This window comes from Eurosta solidaginis, chromosome 3, assembly GCF_040869045.1.
Source record: "Eurosta solidaginis isolate ZX-2024a chromosome 3, ASM4086904v1, whole genome shotgun sequence".
Classification (NCBI taxonomy): Eukaryota; Metazoa; Arthropoda; class Insecta; order Diptera; family Tephritidae; genus Eurosta; species Eurosta solidaginis.
Genome location: NC_090321.1, coordinates 171,266,787 through 171,291,133, shown reverse-complemented (window position 1 = coordinate 171,291,133; position 24,347 = coordinate 171,266,787).

Here is a 24,347-nt window from a genome sequence, read left to right as displayed (position 1 = left end):
TCCTCATCAATATAGGGTGTTGATCAGACAATTAAATAAAAGCGTTGGGCGCGTGCAATTACTAAAATTGTGAGGCGTAGCATAACCTTATTAAGGCTGTGTGCAAGTTTGCCTAAATTACGACCTAAATTGAGTGGCTCAGTGCCATTCTTGCCTAACCCTCGAAATTTCATATTTGGACTTATTATGCTATACTACTTAGAAATACTCCAAACTATCCGTGCCAAAGTTGCACAGCCCTAATTTTTGAACGAGACAAGGCTGACATCTATGGGCAGTTTTGGCAATCTCAATATGTCAAAATTTATTTGGGCCATTTCTGCCTAACCATTAAAACATGGCGGCCGCGAGTGACATGCTGCTTTCGTTATCCGAATTTTCAGGTGACGATAGTGATAAAGACAAAGACTACTTACCTTCAGATGAGGTCTCAGGTATGTCCCCACCTATCTATAAATAAATATTATTATTTTCATTCTTTAAATATTGTTTTTTCGCATAATAAAGATTGTGAGGGTTACTTTGTATGATATTAATATTATTAGGCGTACAATTTTTAGGTGAAAGCCGATCGGGAGAGAATGACGAGCAGCTCGTGGAGAATAATAAAGGGCGAAAGAGAGTCAGGCAGCCTCACAAACATAAAAAATATATTAGAAAACTAAAGCGTGCACGTGGTGAAGAATATCTATCTACAAAAGGACGACTCATTCCACAAAAACGGTGTGACTTATCAGAATGTGGATGTGTACTTCACTGTTCTCAACAGATTTCTGAAGACCGAAGAAGAGATATTTTTAAGGGATCTTACAGTATGGATGGGCCCATGAAACACTCTTTCCGTGCAGGTCAAATTGAGGTTACAGATATTAAAAGATAATATACCAAAAATTAAAACAGTCGTAGGGTTAAAACAAGAATATACAGGCTTCGAGATGAACAAGGGGAAGACAAAATTGTTTGCAAAAAATTCTTTAAAGGGACACTGACTTTATGCGACGGAACCATTACAAATGCATTAAAGAGAAAGCAGCAATCTGGTACGCCGAGAGGTGACTTAAGAGGAAAACATACTCCACATAATAAAACTAGCTTGGCAGATGAACAAAGGGTTTGCGATTTTATACAACAATTTCCATCGTACGATAGTCATTATTGCAGGCGAGATAGTAATAGAAAATATTTAAATCCAGACCTAAATATGAAAATGATGTATGATATGTATAAAAATTGGTCCATTGACAATAAGCACCATACATTTTCCTTTTTTTATTTTTCGACAGATTTTTGATACAAAATTTAACCTGCATTTTCACCAACCGCAGAAAACACTTGTCAAACATGCGACGAATTCAAGCTAAAAATAAATACTTTGCAGACAGAAGCTGAAAAGCAGACTTCCAAAGTGCAACATGACATTCATTTACGACAAGTAGATGTCATTCGGGATATGAAAAAACGAGATGCCGTTGCAGCCAGATCTAGCAATAATACAAAGCAAGTAATCATTTTCGACCTACAAAAGACATTACCTACTCCAGTTTTGACTACCGGAGTTGTATACTACAAACGTCAGCTCTGGGTGTATAACCTATGCATACATGATGAAGTAAATAATGTTGGACACATTCACGTTTGGGATGAACATATTGCATCAAGAGGCGCACAAGAAATCGCATTTTGTCTTTTGTACCACATAAAAAACTGCTTGCCGTCAACTACAGAAGAAATCACTCTTTATAGTGACAGTTGCGGGGGCCAAAACCGAAATATTAAAGTGATTTTGGCTCTCTCTTATGTTCTACAACATTCGAAAATTGAAAAAATTGACATGAAATTTTTTGTACCGGGGTAAAGTTTTTCAACATGCGACCAAGATTTTGGAATAATAGAAAGAGAGAAAAAGCACCATCCCCATATTTTCCATCCCGATGATTGGTTAAATGTAATTAATTCCGCTAAGAAAAAAAGTCCTAAATTCAATGTTCATCAGATGACGAAAGATTTGTTTTTTAGTACAAAAACTTTGGAACAATCTATTACACATAGGAAGGTTTCAACTAAAAAATAGAAGGTCGAATGGCTTAAAATTAAATGGATTCAGTTGCGAAAAGGAGAGCCAAAGAAAATGTTTTATAAGTACAATTATGTTGAAAATGATCTACTTTTCAGTACACTCGACCTGAAAAGAAAATCTGGTAGGGGTCGCCCTTCGCTTTATTTTCCATCTCAATTACCGGCCCTGTTTCGAAATGGACGCGCTATAACTAAAGAGAAGAAAAAGGATTTGGATAGATCTTTTGAAATGTGTGCCTCCAGAGCATAACGACTTTTACCAATCACTTAATGTAGGGGTTGTTGAGTAAAATGAAGTATCAGAAATTGAAGAAAACGGCGAATAGCAATTTATGTCATCACTTCAAGGATGCCTAACCATCACGTCCTATTTGCTTAGTAAGCGCCAAAAGTGCCTATACGTTTGTACCAAAGTCATGATGAGACAATAAAATATTTATTTTCTTAAGTTAATTTGTAGTATTTAAGGAATGTATTTTCAGTTTAATTAAATGTTTCAAACCTTCCTAAAAAGGCTGTTTAATTTTTAATTACCTATTAACTTTGTCACTAATTATTAGGGAATGACTATATTGAGGCTTAGGCAAGGATGGCACTGAGCCACTCAATTGCGAAAAAACCTAAATCACTGGAGAATTCCGGTAAGGCAGTGAAAAGAAAAAATTTAGATTTTTTTAACATACTTTTCAACCTAAATTGTTATGTCAAATATGAAAAAACAAAAATTAATTTTTTCTTATCTTCTTCTCCTTGTCTTCTTCATATATAAAAATTACGTGTCACTATGTTTGTTCCCGATGGACTCCTTAACTACTGAACCGATTTTGGATTTGTTTTGCACCCCGTATGTAGTTCGGTCTAACTTGAAATATAGGATAGCTTATGTCTCAGTTTATAGTCGCAATATTATTTTATTGCACACTTTTTTATTTGTTTATACGTAATAGTAAAATGTATACGCACCGGCACTCACATTTTCAGGTGGTGCGGATATACTTCCGTGTAATTGGTTGGTGTTTAATTAAACAACGTGCTTATCAATAAAAAATATTATAGCGAATGATATCAAGTATAGCACATCACCAGGCCCGCCGAGAAGGTGGGGGTGGGATTAGCCCCGGGCACGGGGTTTCTGAGGGGCCCGCGATTTGGAGGTACTATGAAATTTTTTTTAATTCAGGAGAGTCTTTAGTTGTTCCATGTGCAATTTTTAAGCCGAATTTCAAAAGCAACGAAAATCTGCATTTCGTTTTAATATTATAGTGAAGTGTGAAAAATAAAAATCTATATATATAAAAAGAAAGGCTAAAATGTGTGGTAGTTGGTCGCCGGTGTTTGAAGAGATGCGTCTGTCGATTTTGTTCAAACTTTCACACAAGTTGCGTAAACCTCACGCGGTGGTTGCTACATAGGTTTGTTTGAGATCGACGTACAGGTTCTCGAGATATTGGCCAAAACGTGGGCCAGTGAATGCCTAGACAGTGTTTATACAATTTGGATATCAAATGAAAGCTGTTGATGAGTGCTTTGGTACAGAGTAATATATTATCCAGAGACGGACTGACACTGGGATTAGGACTAGGAGTGGGACTGAGACTCGGAGTGGGACTGGGGCTGGGACTGGATTAAAATACTTACCACCCTCTGGGACAGGCAATAAGGTATGCAGAAGAATGAGAAGAAATTGAGAGAAGAGAAAAGAGAGAGAAGGAGAAGGCGATTGAGAAAGAGATAGAATGAGACGAAGATGGAGATAGATGAAGCGAAAAATACGAAGGAAGGAGTGAATAAAAGGATTAGGAAAAAGTGAAGAGGGGGAAGGACGGAGTCAGATGGAAAAAGCTTATTAAAATGTATGCAAATAGGCCAAATTTAGGGCAGAACAACGTCTGCCGGGTCTTCTAGTTTAAAATAAAAACACGCATAAAATGAACTTTTGGACAAACACTCCGAATACAACTGACCTGAATCAAAGACCCAAAATATGCTAACAGTTATATGCCCAGTGTAAATAGTCCCTATAAGGTGTACGTCTACTATCTTGTGTCGGTGGAAGCCCTCACAAGTAAGCTCTTCTTCGCCCAGCCAGACGATTACCTTAAATCAGCTGCTATTTCTGCCATATTCCTTTGATTACCCGTAGGCTTTGCTGCGGAAACATGGATAAATGTAGAAAAATGTGAAGATATGTCATTTAATGATTTTTTTGGTTTTTTGTTTAGGATAAACAATTTCAGTTGTCAAATAAACTCGCACAGTTTTGACAATTTTTTCCTAAATTGTTACAGTGCTGGAAAGTTCCAGTGGAATAATAGTTTAGGTACCTAAAATTTAGGCGAACTCGCACCCAGCCTAAGGTTCAGTTGGTCTTACTTTTGACTATCAATAGAAATTTGACGCGTCCAACACTTTTATTTAATTGTCTGATTAACGCCCTATATTGATGAGGAGTGTGATGACTAGTACCTAGGACCTACCTAATTATTTTCTACCTTTTAGTATTATTATTACTTCATTTAAGTATTGTTTTCAATAAAACCGTTTAACTAAAAATTTTTTTTTTAAATTATTTTATTACGAATAGTTTGACATATTCGTAACTATTGTTTGAGTGAAATGGCTTTTCGATACGTGAAAGTATTACACTATGCGGGCCCAGGGTTCAGGAAACCATCAAAAGACACTCTTGCACCGATGATACCTATATGAGACTACTTTATTTTCGTGTATTTTTTCTTCGATTTTTTGGGGCACTCCCTCCTAATACGGCTTCAGTACTGGTGTGTGTAAGCTATTCCAAACAAGTAAGGAAGGTTAAGTTCGGGTGTAACCGAGCATTACATATTCAGTTGAGAGCTATGGTGACAACATAAAGGAAAATAACCATGTAGGAAAATGAACCGAGGGCAACCCTGGAATGTGTTTGTATGGCTTGTGTATCAAATGAAAGGTATTAAAGGGTATTTTATGAGGGAGTGGGCCATAGTTCTATAAGCGGACGCCATTTAGGGATATCGACATAAAGGTTGATCAGGGTTGACTCTAGAATTTGTTTGTACGATATGAGTATCAAATGAAAGGTGTTAATGAGTATTTCAAAAGGGCGTGGGGTTTAGTTTTATAGGTGGACGCCGTTTCGAGATATCGCCATAAAGGTGGACCAGGGGTGACCCTAGAATTTGTTTGTACGATATGGGTATCAAATGAAAGGGGATAATGAATATTTTAAAAGGGAGTAGGCCTTAGTTCTATAGGTGGACGCCTTTTCGAGATATCGCCATAAAGGTGGATCAGGGGTGACTCTAGAATTTGTTTGTACGATATGGGTATCAAACGAAAGATGTTAATGAGTATTTCAAAAGGGCGTGGGGTTTAGTTTTATAGGTGGACGCCTTTTCGAGATATCGCCATGAAGGTGGACCAGGGGTGACTCTAGAATGTGTTTGTACGATATAGGTATCAAATTAAAGGTATTAATGAGTATTTTAAAAGGGAGTGGGTGGTAGTTGTATATGTGAAGGCGTTTTCCAGATATCGACCAAAATGCGGACCAGGGTGACCCAGAACATCATCTGTCGGATACCGCTAATTTATTTATATATGTAAAACCACGAACAGTATTCCTGCCATGATTCCAATGGCTTTTGATTTCGCCCTGCATAACTTTTTCATTTCATTCTACTTAATATGGTAGGTGTCACACCCATTTTACAAAGTTTTTTTCTAAAGTTATATTTTGCGTAAATAAGCCAATCCAAATACCATGTTTCATCCCTATTTTCGTATTTGGTATAGAATTATGGCAGTTTTTTCGTTTTTGGAAATTTTCGATATCGAAAAAGTGGGCGTGGTCATAGTCGGATTTCGGCCACTTTTTTATACCAATACAAAGTGAGTTCAGATAATTACGCGACCTGAGTTTAGTAAAGATATATCGATTTTTTCTCAAGTTATCGTGTTAACGGCTGAGCGGAAGGACAGACGGTCGACTGTGTATAAAAACTGGGCGTGGCTTCACCGATTTCGCCCTTTTTCACAGAAAGAAGTTATCGTCCCAGAATCTAAGTCCCTACCAAATTTCACAAGGATTGGTAAATTTTTGTTCGACTTATGGCATTAAAAGTATCCTAGAAAAATTAAATGAAAAAGGGCGGAGCCACGCCCATTTTTACTGGAGTTGAATGTTGACATAATTTACTTATATACTGTAAAGATATTAAAGTTTTCGTTAAAATTTTACTTTGAATACAATTTTTTTTTTAAAGTGGACGCGATCGTTCTCCGATTTCACCAATTTTTATAAGCATACATATAGTAATAGGAGTAACGTTCCTGCCAAATTTCATCATGATATCTTCAACGACTGCCAAATTACAGCTTGCAAATTTTTAAATTACCTTCTTTTAAAAGTGGGCGGTGCCACGCCCATTGTCCAAAATTTTACTAACCGTCTATTCTGCGTCATAAGTTCAACTCACCTGCCAAGTTTCATCGCTGTATCCGTCTTTGGTAATGAATTATCGCACTTTTTCGGTTTTTCGAAATTTTCGATATCGAAAAAGTGGGCGTGGTTATAGTCCGATATTGTTCATTTTAAATAGCTATCTGAGATGAGTTCTCAGGAATCAGCGTACCAAATTTCATCAAGATACCTCAAAATTTACTCAAGTTATCGTGTTAACGGACGGACATGGCTCAATCATTTTTTTTTCGATCCTAATGATTTTGATATATGGAAGTCTATATCTATGTCGATTCCTTTATTCCTGCTCAACTGAGTATAAAAATAAAGAAAATACAAGAAAAATACAATCCAGTTTGTAAAAACAAAAGAGCCAGTTTGTATTTCGCATGGTTGAACTATATGGTTGGCTCATCTCTACAGCAACAACATACATTTGTTCAAATTGTCAATATCTGCGTGTTGGTGTTAGGCGAATGGAGATAAATCATAAAACTTTGCAATTCTTGTGTGCTGTGGAAAGTAATTGGCTAAATGAGATGCATTTACTAAAAAATAACTTAAAGTGATGTGAAATTATTTTTTTATTAAAACATGGTGATCATATAAATCGTACGAGTGGTGTATCTCATTTGAAGCCACCACACCAACATACAGCTGAATCATAGAAAGCGGTGTATCTCATTCGACGCCACCACAGCAACATACAGCTGAGTCACCAACATGGTGACCACATAAATCATGCGAGTGGTGTATCTCATTCGACGCCACCACAACAACATACGGCTGAGAGGCGGCGAAAGCAAGAAAACTGGTGGCTACATCTTATAAAAATATCATCGAAACTAGCCACGGAAAATTATCACCAACAATCGAGTATGCTCGTTAAGGCCATCGGCATTCCACCGATATTCCTGACCTCCAGGTCCATCAAGGCCAACATTGCACGCTAAGGAAAAATATAATCAAAATGCTTGTAAAAAGAAGGGTCAACGTGAGGATTGTTTGAATTCGATCACCCTTTGTCAAATGCGTGAAAATTCCGTGGCTTCGGCGCCAAAAATGTTGGATGGTGGACCAATGATAATTTTGCTAGAAAGCAAAGCCACAAGTGAAACGCCAACAGTTAAACTTCAAAATAGTAATCGATATATATAAAAAGAAGTGTACATTTTGATTGTCACCCCATAACTCGAGAACGGATAGAAAGATTGCCATGAAATTTTTAGGAAAGATACAGGAAGGAGAGATGATGGTTAGTTGATTTTGAAATCCCAAATCGGTTTAGCCATTCTTGAGTTATGATTTTTTTTTAGAAAAAATTCAAAATTTGAAAATTTGGTATATAAATTTGCCTATATTAGTATTTACGATGCTATTTTTCATGAAGTATCCCAGAGACGGACTGGGACTGGGATTAGGACTAGGTCTGGGACTGAGACAGAGACTCGGAATGGGACTGGAATAATATACATACCACTCTCTGGGACTGGCAATAAGAGATGAAGAAGAAGGAGAGAAACTTGAGAGAAGAGAAAAGAGAGAAGAAGACTGAGAAAGAGATAGAATGAGACGAAGTTGGAGATGAAGCGAAAAAGACTGAGGGAGGAGTGAATAAAAAGATTAGGGAAAAGTGTAGAAGGGGTAGGGCAGAGTTAGACGGAAAAGGCTTATTAAAATGTATGCAGATAGGCCAAATTTAGGGCAGAACAACGTCTGCCGGTTCTGCTAGTGTTCTTATAATTCCTCTTTGTTGCATTACATTGACTGAGAGTACAAAAGATAATAGAATAAAATACGATAGGAAAAAGATGGTCTCTGTTCTAGTAGAATTTCAAACGTGTTTTTGCCGTGGTCGATAATTGTCGTGGTTTCCAAACTGTTTAATATTATGCGTTCAGCCATGAGTCTTATTCCTGCCAGCAAATTATGCATCGTGATAGTGTGTATTTATACAATAAGCTTTATGTTCAAATATACATGAGTTTCAGTATGGAAAATGTAGAACTCGTAGACAATTGTTCAGAAACGTATTTTGTTGTTGCGGGTTGAAAACTTTTGACAGTAAAATGGGAAACTTTCTATGTTTTCTATGGATTCTAAACAGAAAGAAGGCGTTTTGTATCTCAATTGTGTGTATTTTAAATACTTAATTAATTTATTAAGCTTAATAATCCTCTATAAGCAAAACCTCCTCTTTTTTGGTGTCAGTTATCTTTGTAGGTGAAGCTGATGCCGCACGGACACAATGGATCGATATAGTTTGGTTTTTTTTTTTATAAATAGAGCTCACACAAAACAATTTTAATTTATCGGAAAATTATGTAATAATGTATTAGTACCTATATATTTGTATCAAATCTTTACCGTATGAAAATTGGAAGATGCCTGCCACTACAGCTTTGTTATCACATTATAACGGATTTCAGTAAATTGATGTTCTCGGTGGGCGGTTCACTGACCTTTATATGTGCAAATAAACATATTCGAGTAGTCAATGCAAATCGGCAAGGGAAATAGCAGTTGCAGTACATGGAATACATAGTAGTAAATAGCAACATGCACTTCTGCAATGATCATGGCAGCAGTTAGCGGCATTGACAACAGCAACAAAAATACAATTGGTTATAGAGGAATGTCATAGAATTCAATGGAGGCGGTGTGGTCAACGCGTCGGTGGCAGTAATGGGCGGTTGCGTTGATTGCCTGATTGTCAGACAGTGCACAGAATTAACAACAAGTAGCAATAAAGACATAATGTAAATATGTATGTTTATTTATGTACTCGGAGTTTCTAATTTTTCGGCACTGGGGTCTTCGGGACCTCATATTACAGTCCTAAAATCCCCCCTTTAGAAATGTTTAATTTTGCAACAACTTTCGCAAGCTGCCCTTAACTGTAGGTTTCATTAGTCTATTATTTTATACTCAGCATGTTTTGCACACAGAGTATATTAGTTTTGATTGGATAACGGTTGATTGTACAGTTATAAAGGAATCGAGATAGATATAGACTTCGATATATCAGTATCGAAAAAAAATTTGATTGAGCCATGTCCGTCTGTCCGTCTGCCCATTAACACGATAACTTGAGTAAATATTGAGATATCTTCACCATCTTCTTTGGTGCACGAGCTTATCTAGACCCAGAATAGATTGTTATTGAAAATAAGCGAAATCGGATGATAACCACGCCCACTTTTTATATATATAACATTTGGGAAAACACAAAAAACCTAAGTATTTAGTAAATAATACACCTAGAATGTTTAAATTTGACGTGTGGACTGATATTGAGACTCTTGATAAAAATTTGAAAAAAAAAACTTTTAAATGGGCGTGGCACCGCCCACTTGCGATAAAATCAATTTTTTTATTTCAATTATAAATCAAAAATCGTTAAACCTATCGTAACAAAATTTGCCAGAGGGGTTGCCTTTACTATAAGGAATGGTTTGAAGAAAAATTAACGAAATCGGTTAAGGACCACGCCCACTTTTATATAAAAGATTTTTAAAAGGGTTGTGGACGAATAAAATAAACTATATCTTTGCAAAAAAGAGCTTTATATCAATAGTATTTCATTTCCCAAGTGGATTTATAACAATAAATAGCACAAACTTCAAATTTTAAAAAACGGGAGTGACACCGCCACTGTCGTGACTAAGCGATTTTCTGTGTTTCGGGAGCAATAACTCGAAGAAAAATTTACATATCGTAACAAAATTGGGTACATATATTTTCGTTATAGCAGCAAATATTTCAGGAAAAAATGGACGAGATCTGTTAAAGACCACGGCAACTTAGATATAAAACAAGTTTAAAAGAGTCGTAGACTAGAATAATAAGCTATAACTTAACTAAAAATAGTTTTATATCAATGATATTAGGTTAGGTTAGGTTAGGGTGGCTGCTCGAGGGCACACTTAGAACAGTAGTACTAGGCCCGTTGTGATACCACGAAAAACACCGTTACCTTTCCTCTTCGAACCATTTTGAGGACCTGATGAAAGCTACCAGGTCCTTGACGTCATGCTCCACAACCTGACTCATATTATCAAGAAATGGAGCCCCCAGAAAGCGCTGCCGTGCTCCGCTTATTGCTGGGCAGTTGCAAATGAGGTGAACCACCGTTTCCTCCTCCTCATCCTCTTTACAACTCCTACAGCTACGACGATAAGGCGCTCCTAGCCTTTCTGCATGCCTGCCTATGAGGCAATGACCCGTTAGTGCCCACACAAGTGTGGAAATTGTATCCCTTCTTAGGTTGTACACGTGACGGGACCTTTTAGGATCCCATTTAGGCCAGGTTTCTTTCGATGTTCGACACCCCGGTGTTTGTAGCCATCTTTCGTCGGCTTGACGGTAGATGTGCCCTTTTAGCCTTAGCTTGCATGTGGACAGGGGCATACCTAAGCGTTCTTGTCCAGGAAGAACCTGCTTGGTTGTACCCTACCTAGCGAGTTCATCTGCAATGCAGTTTCCCTCGATATCCCTATGTCCATGGACCCATGTGAGGTGTACACGGTTCTGTTGAGCCATCTCTTGAAGAGATCGGCGACAGTTAAGTGCTAGTTCAGAATTGAACGAGTGGGAGCCTAGAGATTTTATGGCAGCTAGGCTGTCCTTGAAGATAAAAATTTCTTTGCCGACATTGTATGTCCCTATCATAGCTGCGGCTTCCATTATGGCTGCAACTTCTTCCTGAAATACACTGCAGTGGTCTGGTAGTCTGAATGAGAGCTGGAGGTCAAGGTCCCTTGAGTATACTCCACCTCCAACTCTACCGTTTAGCTTGGAGCCGTCCGTGTATATGGAAATGCTGTTGCTAATAGCAAGGCACTTATCCGACTCCGTCCAGTCATCCCTGCTGGGTATGTTTATCTTAAAGTTGGTTTCCGCAACTGTTGTGGTCGCACAGCGATCCGTGCTAGGAGGGAGAAAACTGTATTTGTTTAGTATACTTGAGTGTCCTGTGGTCTTGTTGTTCCAACACGACAACTCCCTTAGACGCAGGGCTGACGTTGCCGCTGCTCGATGACCAGCGAGATCCAATGGAAGGATGTCAAGAATGACCTGAAGAGCTTGTTGTTGTTGTTGTTGTAGCAATGCTCGCCCCACCTAATAGCCGCGACCGATCACAAATTGTCATCAATATCCTCTAACGGGAGTCCAAGGAAACTTGCCGTTTCAACAGGGGTGGACCATAAGGAAAGGGGTGTTAGAGGCGTTGGTTCCACATTACAATTAAAGAGATGGTTGGTGTCATGTGGGGACACATTGCAAGCGGGGCATACGTTTTGTATGTCGGGGTTGATTCTGGATAGGTAAGAGTTTAACCTGTTACAGTATCCAGAACGAAGTTGAGCAAGAGTGACACGCGTTTCCCTGGGGAGTATGCGTTCCACTTCCGCGAGTTCTGGATATTTTTCTTCCAGTACTGGATTCACCGGGCAATTCCCGACATAAAGGTCCGACGCCTGTCTATGGAGTTCACCAAGGACCTGCTTGTGTTTTTTCGCTTCATACGGCTGGGTTCTCAGGTGCCGTATTTCCTCAAAGTGCTTACGGAGATGACTCCTTAGGCCCCTAGGCGGTGCTGGTTCGTCAATCAGATGTCTGTTGGGATGCCCAGGTTTCTGGGTATTCAACAGAAACTGTTTGGTCAGCATCTCATTTCTCTCCCTGATGGGGAGTATTCTCGCCTCATTATGCAGATGGTGTTCTGGGGACATAAGAAGACAGCCCGTGGCGATTCTGAGAGCATTATTTTGGCAGGCCTGTAGTTTCTTCCAGTTGGTGGTTTTTAGGCTTGGCGACCATATGGGTGACGCGTAGCACGTAATCGGCTGGCTAATTGCTTTGTATGTGGTCAAGAGCGTTTCTTTATCTTTTCCCCAGGTACTGCCAGCAAGGGATTTGAGGATTTTATTACGGCTCTGAATTCTTGGAACAATTGCGGTTGCGTGCGCACCAAAATGTAGATCCTGATCAAACGTCACACCCAAGATTTTGGGGTGTAGGACAGTCGGTAGCGTAGTGCAATCGACGTGGATGTTCAATATGGTCGACATTTGGGGCGTCCATGTTGTAAATAAGGTCGCGGAAGATTTAGTCGGTGACAATGCCAGGTTTCGCGAGGCGAAAAAACTGGAGAGATCAGGGAGATAGCCGTTTATTTTATTGCATAGCTCATCGATCTCTGGGCCTGGGCCTGTGGCCATTATTGTGCAGTCATCGGCGTAGGAAACGATTGTGACTCCTTCCGGTGGTGAAGGTAGCTTAGATATGTAGAAATTAAACAAAAGCGGGGATAGGACACCACCCTGTGGCACCCCTTGTTTAATTCTCCTTTGTTTTGATGTTTCGTTTCTGAATTGCACCGATGCCTGCCGACCACCCAGATAATTTGCGGTCCACCTTTTAAGACATGGGGGAAGAGTAGACCCTTCCAGGTCTTGCAGTAACGAGCCATGGTTGACCGTATCAAAAGCTTTTGATAGGTCTAGCGCTACGAGTACTGTTCTATGGTGGGGGTATTGATTCAAACCGCAATTTATCTGGGTGCTAATGACATTTAGCGCGGAGGAAGTGCTATGGAGTTTTCTGAAGCCATGCTGATGAGGGGCTAGCTGCAAATGTGCTTGGAAATAAGGGAGCAAAATGGCTTCAAGCGTCTTTGCCACTGGCGATAGGAGAGATATCAGACGATATGACTCACCTACGTTAGCTGGTTTCCCAGGCTTTAGTAGCGGGACCACCTTGGCCATTTTCCATTTCTCGGGTATGACAAAGGTGGAAAGAGACAGGTTGAAGACATGCGCTAAATATTTGAAACCCTCTTTCCCTAGGTTTTTAAGCATCGGCATGGCTATGCCGTCTGGGCCCACTGCTTTGGTTGGTTTAGCGCGACCAATGGCGTCCTCAACCTCTCTAGCGGTGACGGTAATTGGTGACGCGCTGAATTTGTGTTTATGTGCGTGTCTATTGGCTCTCCGTCTATCTTTGTCGACCGTAGGATGCATTATATATTGTCGGCAGAAAGCGCTCGCGCATTTTTTCGCATCCGACAGCACCTTATCGCCAAAGGCGATGGAAACTTTGTCTTTGTGCTTAGTCGGATTCGATAGGGACTTTACGGTGGACCAAAGTTTACCTACACCGGTAGAGAGGTTACAACCTCTTAGGTGCTCTTCCCATTTCGCCCGCTTGTGTTCGTCCACAAGCAATCTGATGCGTTGGTTTATATCCTTTATTTGGGGGTCGCCTGGATCAAGCTGTCTTATAAGGTCGCGTTCCCTCGCTAAGCTCGCGGCCTCCGCCGGGAAGTGGGCCGGATTTCGGGAATTCTCCCGGCGGGAATGAAATATGCCGAGGCGGATTCAATGACCTTACGGAAGGCACGCTCCCCTTGGCGGGCACCAGTCGGGATAGGGAGGGCAGCAAAGCTGCTGTGTGTTGCAGATTTATATTCTTCCCAATTTCCTTTTTTGAAGTTTATGAAAGTGCGTTTTTCGGTGACGATGAAGTCGGCTCGCTCGAACGAAATAAGTATGGGCAGGTGGTCGGATGCCAATGTTACCATCGGCTGCCAGTTGACGCAGTTTGCGAGTTCTGCGCTCACGATTGAGATATCTGGCGAGCTATGACAGCTTCCTACCATACGTGTGGGGGCGTCTCCGTTTATTGTGCAGAACGTCGTTTCGTCTATTTGATCCGCCAACATCTCAACCTGAAGAGCTTCGCTAGGCGTTGTTCTTAGAGCCCCGCTTATGCTTATCATGCTGGATCTGTGGACTTTACCCAACAAGTTTAGGTTTGACGCCTTGCTCAAGGCTGGCCACCATACGACTACCCCATACAGCAGTATGGGTCTGATAATCGCGGTATATATCCATCTGCATATGTTCGGGGTGAGTCCCCATTTTTTGCCAATAGCCCTTTTACGCGTGTATAATGCAATGTACGCTTTCTTTTGTCGCTGGATAACTTTGTCCTTCCAGTTCAGCTTTTTGTCTAAAACTACGCCTAGAAATTTGGCTTTATCTGCCAGGCTTAGGCGCATCCCATTTAGTTCTCGTAGGTTCAACGATGGTATTTTGTATCGTTTGGTATATAAGAGAAGCTCTACTTTATCGGATTTGACGCTGAGTCCACATCGGGAAGCCCACAAGGAAACCTCTCGCAATGCTACCTGCATCAAGTCGCATAAAGTTTGAGGGAACTTGCCTCTGTAGACAATCGCTAGGTCATCAGCATATGACACGACCTTCCCGCTCCCCCAACTAGTATATCTTAATAGCGAGTTTACCGTTAGGTTCCATAGTAAAGGGGAAAGGACACCACCCTGGGCGTGCCCCTTGCGACAAATCGTGTTATATCAACTTTCCCCAGTGAGGAAAGCACTTTCCTTCCCCTGAGCAGTTGATCAATCAGTCCCACTAGGGGTCTATTTACGTCCAGATCAGTTAAAGCATTGTTAACGGCGTCTGGATTTATATTGTTGAATGCTCCTTCAATGTCTAGGAAGACCACAAGACAATAATCCCTTTCGAACAAGGATGTTTCAATAGTAGAGACTAGGCTGTGTAGCGCAGTCTCCGCAGATTTACCTTTGGTGTACGCGCGTTGATAGCCCGAAATGAGATTCCTATCAATGCTTGTAGTGAGAAAATCGCTAATTATTCTCTCTAGGGTCTTGAGTAGTGAGAGGCTTTGCCTGCCTCATTAGGCTCATAGTGAAAGGCTTTGCCTGCCTTAGGAATGAATATGACCGTGGCGCTCCTCCATGCACACGGAATATAGTTCATAGCCAAACAAGCGGTATATATGTGCCGCAGCCAGTTGGCTGATAACTCCAGAGAGTAGATAAATTGAGCGGGTACAATCCCGTCTGGTCCAGCAGCCTTAAAAGGTTTAAAAGTTTTGACTGCCCACCTCACCCTCTCCTCAGTGAAGGGTATATTCACAGCTTGGTTTGCTGCAGGAACTACCGGTACGTTGGTCATATTTCCCGGGAAATGTGTGTCCAGGAGCAGCTCTAGAGTTCCCCCTTCTGTGCTGGTCCAGGTACCATTCGGTCTCCGCAGAAAGCTAATAGCTGTTTGCGTCTTAGAAAGCACGCACCGTAGCCTGTATGTGTCAACGACACTTTCGACTTCAGTGCAGAAATTTCTCCATGAAGTTCTCTTCGCTTGTCTCATGACTTTTTTGTGGGTCCTTAGCTTGTCCTTGTATTCAAGCCATTGTGACCCGTTGTCAAAGAATTTGGCTTTGTTAAACTGTTCTCTACAGGATTTACGAAGTAGCTCCAGATCATGGGACCACCAGTGAGGTTTACGCTTACCGCGTTGTTTTGGCAATGGACAGGCCTGTTCTAAGGCATTTGAGAATGTCGATGTGGAGGTTTCTACCAGACCCTCTAGCTCCATCGTTGATGAGGGGATTTGTGAGGGCAGTTCTGGTAGTTCTCTTGCTAACAGCTCATTATGTAGTCCCCAGTTTGTATTACGTGGGTTACGTCTCGCAATGGGCTGATCGAGGAAGAACTCTAACATTACTTCAATATACCGGTGGTCTGAAAAGGAATGTTCCTCAAGAACACGCCATTTTTTTACCCACCCATAAACGCTTTCGCTACAAATAGTGAGGTCAATAACCTCTCTACGGTTTTTAGTAATAAAAGTTGATTCATTACCTACATTGCAAACTACAAGGTTAGTTGTTAAAAGGTACTCAAAAAGTGACTCACCACGAGTGTTTATGTCGGAACTACCCCACTGCACGTGGTGGGCGTTTGCGTCTGTCCGATTAGCAGATGGCCTTTGCTTTAGTCGGCCACCAGGTCCTTTACCGTCTTTTGCGGAGGAGGTTCCTCTGCGTCGTACGGTATATAAGCGGAGGCTAGCGTTAATTGGGTGCCTCCGCTTGCCAAGCTGACCGCTGTAACGTCACCATTGCTATAATTAGGTAAGAGAAAGATATTTAGATCAGACTTTACTAAAATGCATGTTCTCACTTTACCTTCATCTGCAGCTCGAATGAGCTTAAACCCAATGGCCCCCAATCCGCAAATCCTTGAGTTGTTCACCCAGGGTTCTTGGATAAGAACCACTTCGACGTCGCCTTTAGAAAGGCGACTGATGAGAGCAGCCGAGGCTACCTTACTTTTGTGGAGGTTTATCTGGAGCAACCCCAGCATGAGCTTGCTCAGACTCCCCTGCCTCCATCACCGTGATGTTGGGATCCTCTCCGTCGCTATCTAGCAGAGCATCCTCCATCGACAAATTGCCCAATGATATTTCACTAATCAAGTTTTATTGTAATAGGAAATGGGGAGACATGTTTTTTAAAATGGCGGTGCCACGTGTTATGTAGACAAGTAATTTATCTGAAATGAAATGTACAATTGAAGCTCACGCTGAGTATATAATGTTCGGTTACACACAAACTTAGACACCTTTACTTGCTATACATATAATGTATGTGAGCGCTATGAGATTTCGGACTACTTGAAGTCGCAATGCAGATTTTGTAACAGACCTAAATTGTACTCATATTGTTTGACACAGATGTTGGACATACCTTGATTCACATGTTTGTCAACATTACCAAAACGTTATTGATAAATTGATCTGATGTTTAGGTACATGATTAATAGTCTATCAGTGGCCATATTTGCTATATGAGAAGCCGGTTAAAATATCCAATCGTAAAACACCGCTCAATGCAAAACTCGCTTTTGTGCTTCCTTTGATAAGCATATAGACTAAAGGCCCTTCTGCGTTTCCGATATCTCCAAAATCAGTTGAGATTATGAGCTAGCATCTTTCTATTGTTACCCATATTGTCAATCAGATTTTAGTCCCGTCATTATCTCCATTTTCATCCATATATACCAAGCGTTTCCAGATATCAAAATTTTTGGGGACTTTATGTACTTTCTGTACTCTGTACGTATAAAATTCTGTGATTTGTTGAAAATTTTAGACAAGTATTTGACGCGCACGTGTACAAAATGGAATTTGGGGACATCTGGGTCACCTTTGTGTATATATCTGGTTAATCGAATGAGAAGTTTCATTTGAATTGAAAAAAGTTTCATTTGACCTTAAAATGTTATAGAGTGAGCAGGAAAGAGAGATGGGGACATAGAAAGAGAGGAAGGAAGTAGCGCGATGGATCCGGAGCAAGAAACACAAAGCGAGGGAAACGGAGAGGGATTAGTGATGCAAGGGACTAGGAAAGGAGGAAGGGGTGAGAGATACGGGAGTAAGACATAAACGCGTCATAAAAGTAATACAGATGAGCTAAATATAAGGCAGAACAACGTCTACGGAGTGTGCTAGTACATACATATGTATTTAAAATAAGGCTAATCTTCCACTCAAAAGACCATTTGGAAAATTTGTGGATCAAGCAAGTCAAGAAAACTTGAAATAGGTAAAGCAAGTTATGAGGGCGTGTGTAGGTATTACCCACACCTCCACACGGAAACATTTTGTCCACTGTGAGTGCCCTCAGTAAGTGCAGGCTGGCGGCAAATTCGTTTAACCCCATAACCTCATAGTGGTCCTCAACGAACCACTTGCTTTCCCTGATGAACCCAAGAAGAAGCGAGACATTCGCCTTCCCAACCACTGCCAGGTTGTAGAAGAACCGTGCGCCCAGAAACCTGAGCCTTAATCTTTGAAGCCCCGGACATCGGCAGAGAAAGTGATAGATCGACTCCTCATTCTGACAGCTTCTGCAGAGGGAGCTTCTTGGTATTCGCCACCGTCGGATGTGCGAAAGCACAATGACCTGTGATGACACCCGTAAGTAACCTCACCGCGGATTTGTTCAGTTTGAGAAGGAAGGTGGTGTCTTTCCTATCCAAGCATGGCCATAAGGACCTTGAGACCCCGCAGTCAACATTATTGGTCCATAGAAAATGGATTGCCCTGTTCTCATATTCCTCGATTCTCCCCAAGAGATAACCCAGCGGTAGTCGGACGGTCGTGTCCACTTCTTTTTTGTCCAAATGGGAACCTTTTGCAGCCATCTCATCTGCGTGTTCATTCCCTTCAATACCGCCGAGCCCAGGGACCCAGCAAAGGGAGACATTGAGATGATGTATATTGGAACAACTTTCCGTCATCCCTTGTCCAATTTGGTTTCGAGATAGACCGGTTTCGGCGTTGTGCCATCATCAGTGTCGATTTGCGTTCTGATCTCGACGTATGTATGCTATCGAGGCTCGACACATACGCACGATATCCGATTTTACCATGTTGGGTTCTAATGCTTTTAAGGCGGCTTGGCTGTCCACAAAGATCGTTACGTACGTGTCGGAGATCATACTATCTTGAGGCAGCAGCAGGAAGTCGGAATGATTAGCCTAACTGTAGATGTGTTGAGTACATCCCAGCTCCAGTTCCCTGTTCCATTTTCGATCCGTCGGTGTAGATTATACTGCCCCTGCCATTGTCTAGGCCTTCTTCCCATCGCTCCCTTGAAAGATATCGTATGTTCTGAACCTGGAAGTCCAAAACCGCTGTGATGTGGTCGGTATTGGATGTTAGGTCGGTTATTAATCCGTTTAATTGTACCTTCGTCATGTCCTCCAGAATCGTCGCGTGTCCATGCTTAGCTGATTGGATGTTGGGTTCTCTTACTCGTAGAGCTCCTCTTGCGACTAATCCCTGCACGGAAACTTGTAGAGGCGTCAAATGAAGGACTACATTTAGCGCTTCCTGAGGTGAGCTGCTTTCAGTACCTGACATTCCCAGGCAATCCAACCTTTTTATCTTCCCGACCCTCTGATGATTACTCTTTTAGTCTAGCGCCTTCCACCAGACCAGAGCTCCATATGTTGGTATCGGTCGAGTGACTGTGCTATACATTCCATGAATGACATGTAGTGCCAGTCCTCAGTTCCGTCCAAAAGATCTTTTGCAGGTTTAGTATGCTGCTATAGCCTTCTTTGATCTCATCTCAACGTTCCTTCTCCAGGTTAATATGAAATCGAGTATAATATTTGGCTTCCGATATAGGTTTATCGTTGTGCCGTTTAGCCTCGGTAAGTTAAAGGAGTGTACATTTGTCTTTGTCGTGAGCAGGACAAGTTCGGCTTTTGTTGGGTTTACCTCCAGTCCATTCTGCCTTACCCATCGCGAAATACCGCAAAGTGCCGTTTCCATGAGTTCGCTGATCGTTGGCAAGAATTTGTCTGTGATCAGAATCACTAAGTCGTCAGCGTACGCCACTACCTTTCTTCCTTTTCTCGTAAAGATTTCTAGAATTTCATTGACCACCGGTATCTAGTGAAGAGGCGATAGCACCCTCCCTTGGGGGATGCCTCTGGTGGTCCTTTTGACATTAGACCAGTTCCTAAAGTTGCGTTCATGACCATACTTCTAAGCATATAATCGATCTATGCAACTATAGAGCTTTGGGTTCCATATCATGTAAGAACCTTGCAGATGACCTCCGTCTGCACGTTGTTGAAAGCGCCCTCAATGTCGAGGAAAGCTGCTAATCTGTATTCCTTGCAATTCAGTGAGTTTTCGATGGCACTGACTGCCTCAAGAAGGACACTTTCGACTGATTTGCCTTTTCGGTATGTGTGCTGAACTGCGTTCATCCTGCAGAGTTTGGCATTGCTTCTAATGTGTAGATCGATAAGCCTCTCCAGTGTTTTATGGATAAAAGAGAAGAGGCTTATTGATCTATAGTTTTTGGCTTCCGAGTGGTTAACTTTTCCAACTTTGAGAATGAAAACCACCCCCACATTTCTCCAGGACGCACATTTTCTTTTGTTCAATATAGTCCGTGAAGCCATAACCGGTGGTCAAAATGAAAGAAACCTGTGGAGCACTTCACTGCAGTAGGAAGGAAAGTTTTAAAATTTAGTGGAGCCCTAATGCGAATAATGCCCAACATCGGCGGAGCCACCTAATTTTCCAACGCAACCAGATAAATAAAAATAAATGTAAGGCGCGATAACCTCCGAAGAGATCTAAGGCAGAGCTTCTCTTCCCGTCGTGCTCCTCTTGATTTTCCCTACAAATTGGCCGGACAGGACCTACATGTTTTATGCCGACTCCGAACGGCATCTGCAAGGCAGATGAGTTTTCACTGAGAGCTTTTCATGGCAGAAATACACTCGGAGCACTTGCCAGACACTGCCGAGGGGCGACCCCGCTTAGAAAAATTTTCTTCTAATTGAAAAACCTTATTTCTAAAAATGTTGATGTTGCTTTGCCCGGGGTTTGAACCCAGGGCATACGGTGTGGTAGGCGGAGCACGCTACCATCACACCACGGTGGCCGCCAACCTAACCAGATGGATAATATTATATGCAGCACCACTGTGGCACGAATCTAAAATGACCCACAAAAGGGTCTGCAAACAAGTGAAATGGAGTTGCCACAAAAAGCGAAGGATCACAAGCAATAGTTAGGTGGCAAAAGCGATGATATGAGTCGAGAAAAGAGCCCTTTCACGTTAGCTCGGAATAAAGCGGGATGGTATGAGCGGCGGAACGGAGAACCAAACTACCACCTCATGCAGATACTGGGTGGACACGGCGGATGAGGATCTAAATGGAAGTAGGAAAGATGACGATCCTTTCCGTCCACACTATCGCACCGAATTGGAAAACGCAGATCACGTAATGTTTCATTGCCCTCGTATCGGTCGGTGAAAGGCGCCTTGTACACAGAGTTTATAGGAAGGAACCTTCCATGACGAATTTAGTTCCCCAACGTGCAGATACGACCACCGTGGTGTGATGGCAGCGTGCTCCGCCTACCACACTGTATGCCCTGGGTTCAGACCCCGGGCAAAGCAACATCAAAATTTTAGAAATAAGATTTTTCTATTAGAAGACAATTTTCTAAGCGGGGTCGCCCCTCGGCAGTGTTTATGCATCAGCATCATACCAATTGAAAACCTAGTCATATTGCCCCGGGCGCTACTCACAGGGGGGCGCCAAATGGTCCGCAAAGCAGAACTTCCTGGATAATTTGTATTTTTATTATAACTGATTTCTGGAAAAAAAGGTCTATACTAAAAAATGCATTCATATATCCAGAACATTCTCGACAGGTTTTGGAATAATTAAAAGCATATATTTTTTTTCTCACGTTCAACGTTACGATGGGAATTATTAAAAAGTACTTTAACAAAAACTGTCAAACGTGAATGTGAAACACGATGTAGCGCCAGAATGTGAAATTTCTCGCGTTATGAAAAGTGTTCTGGACTGCCTCCAACAAGACATACGTACATGACTTACACGACTAAATGACCTTAATTTTATATTTGGATTTCTCTTGGACGTTGGAAATTTGTTATACAAGGATAATATTGATAACGACTTAGAAAGAAATTGTTAGAATTTGGGTGAATTTTATAATACAGATTTCGATGGAACAGAACTTTTTATCGAAATATGTGTCTGCAAAATATTACTTCGCAGTAGAAGAGAAATTAAACCTAAAGCTCCGTTAGAATTACTTACTTTTATAATCTCGTATGGAGAAGATGTTTTTCCAAACTTGACATGTTCGTATTTTTATTAAAATTTATTCCAAAGCATCCGAAAGCGGAAACTGGAAATTTCGGAGATATTTGCATACAAAATTGAAAGTTTTCAAGTGGTTGTTGTAATTTTGATGATTTTGCCGTACCGAAAAGAAAAACTATGGGTAAAATTGTTTTGCGCGGATATAGTTTTGCTCTCCAAACCGGTGTTGGACGGGTAATTTTTTATAAACGCGGCAGAAAGGTGTTCTGCGCAAAAATACTTTGGATCCAACCCCGGTTTCGGAGCGCTCCGGGGCCATTTTTAGGGTTTTGGAAATATCTTTTAAAAGAAATAAAATATTTAACTTCCGCAAGGACGGAAAATAATAATTTTTTTTTTCGGAGTCGAAAAAGTCCGGGTCAAAAAATTATCCTAGGTGAAAATGTTTGAGTTATCAGGTATCCCTATAGCAATATAATGTCAAATCATGCATCCTTTTTGTTTTTCCAACTTTTTCCATAAAAGTCCACATATAAAAGTAAAATCTGTATTTTTATTTTTTTAGTCCGATAGAACTAGTTCAACTCGGACTTTTAAAAATAAAAGTCCGGAAATAAAAGTTAAATCTGGACTTTTATTTTTTAAGGCCAAAATAAAAGTCCGGCTTGATAACAAAGAAACGGCTTATCTGAATTAAAAAAAAATGTATTTCGAATAAGCCGTTTCTATGTTATCAAGCGAGACTCTTTAAATTTGGCATTAAAAAAGCAAAGTCCGGATTTAAATTTTATTTCCGGACTTTTATTTTTACAAGTCCGAGTTTAACTATTTCTTAGGACTCATGTAATAAAAATCCGAAAATAATATTTATCTTGATCCAAATATATTAAAAGACCAAAATTAATAGTTTTGCAAGGAATTATATTATAAAAGGAATCACAGTTTCCGCCCCTGATTTCCGCTTTTGGATTCATGGTTCTGGGCTCAAAACGCGTCTTTTGACACCTCTCCCGACAGTTTTGGCCGAGTTTTAGCAGCTGTGAGCTAAAGTAAAGAAGTACCAAAAGTTCATTTTAAAAAACTTATATCCAAATAAAAGCATTTGAAGAAAGACAGCACAAAGAAAATCGCCGAGCACAAGAAACTTGGTACACGTCCGTTTCCTCGTCACCGCCTCTTCACAAGTTACGAGTTTCAACAACAAAAATATTCGCGTGTAAACTGCGACTTAGAATACTCAATTGGTGTTTAGTTAAGTTTTTTTTTTTTAAATGTACTAATATTACGTACATCATTTTATTGTATCAAATAAATTAACTACATAATCTCGAAAACAATACAAATAGGAATTAGCTCAATTAACTGCTAATCGATGTCGCTGGTTGTGGTTTGAACTTCCGCAGCCGCCCACAGCCTAAATGAAAAATGGTCGCATCCGGTGCTGGATTCTGTATCTACAAATGATATACATTACATTAATACCCATACATACATATAAATCGAGTATATATCGCACACCTAGTTACAATAGGGCCTATTACAAATTTCTTGATTCTACAGACATTTTCTACATATATGTAAACAAGTAAGGAAGTCTAAGCTCGGGTGAAACCGAACATTACATACCCAGCTGTACACTTGAAATGCTGTTGCTGTTTGCTTTGTGTGCTTAATAGTGTTACAAGGCTGCGCAATAATACATATACATAAGGTTCTATTCTGAACTAATTCTTCTTCGAGTTATGGCTCCCGAAACATAGAAAATTGCTTAAACATAAAAGGGGCGCTGACACCCCATTTTTTAAAATTTAAAGTTTTTTCTATTTATTGTTATAAATCCATTTGGGAAATGAAATACCATTGATATAAAGCTCTTTTTTGCAAAGATCTTGGTTATTTTATTCATCCCTATAGTAAATCATTCCCTATAGTAAAGGCAACCTCTCTGCCGAATTTTGTTACGATAGGTTTAACGATTTTTGATTTATGATTAATAATATTTGTAAAATTGATTTTATCACAAGTGGGCGGTGCCACGTCCATTTTAAAAAAATTTTCAAATTTTTATTAAGTCTCAAGATCAGTCCACATGTCAAATTTCAATATTCTAGGTGTATTATTTGCTAAATAATCACGTTTTTTGTGTTTTCCACAACGTTATATATATAAAAAGTGGGCGTGGTTATCATCCGATTTCATTCATTTTCAATACCAATCTATTCTGGGTCCAGATAAGCTCGTGTACCAAATTTGGTGAAGATATCTCAATACTTAGTCAATTTATCGTGTTAATGGACG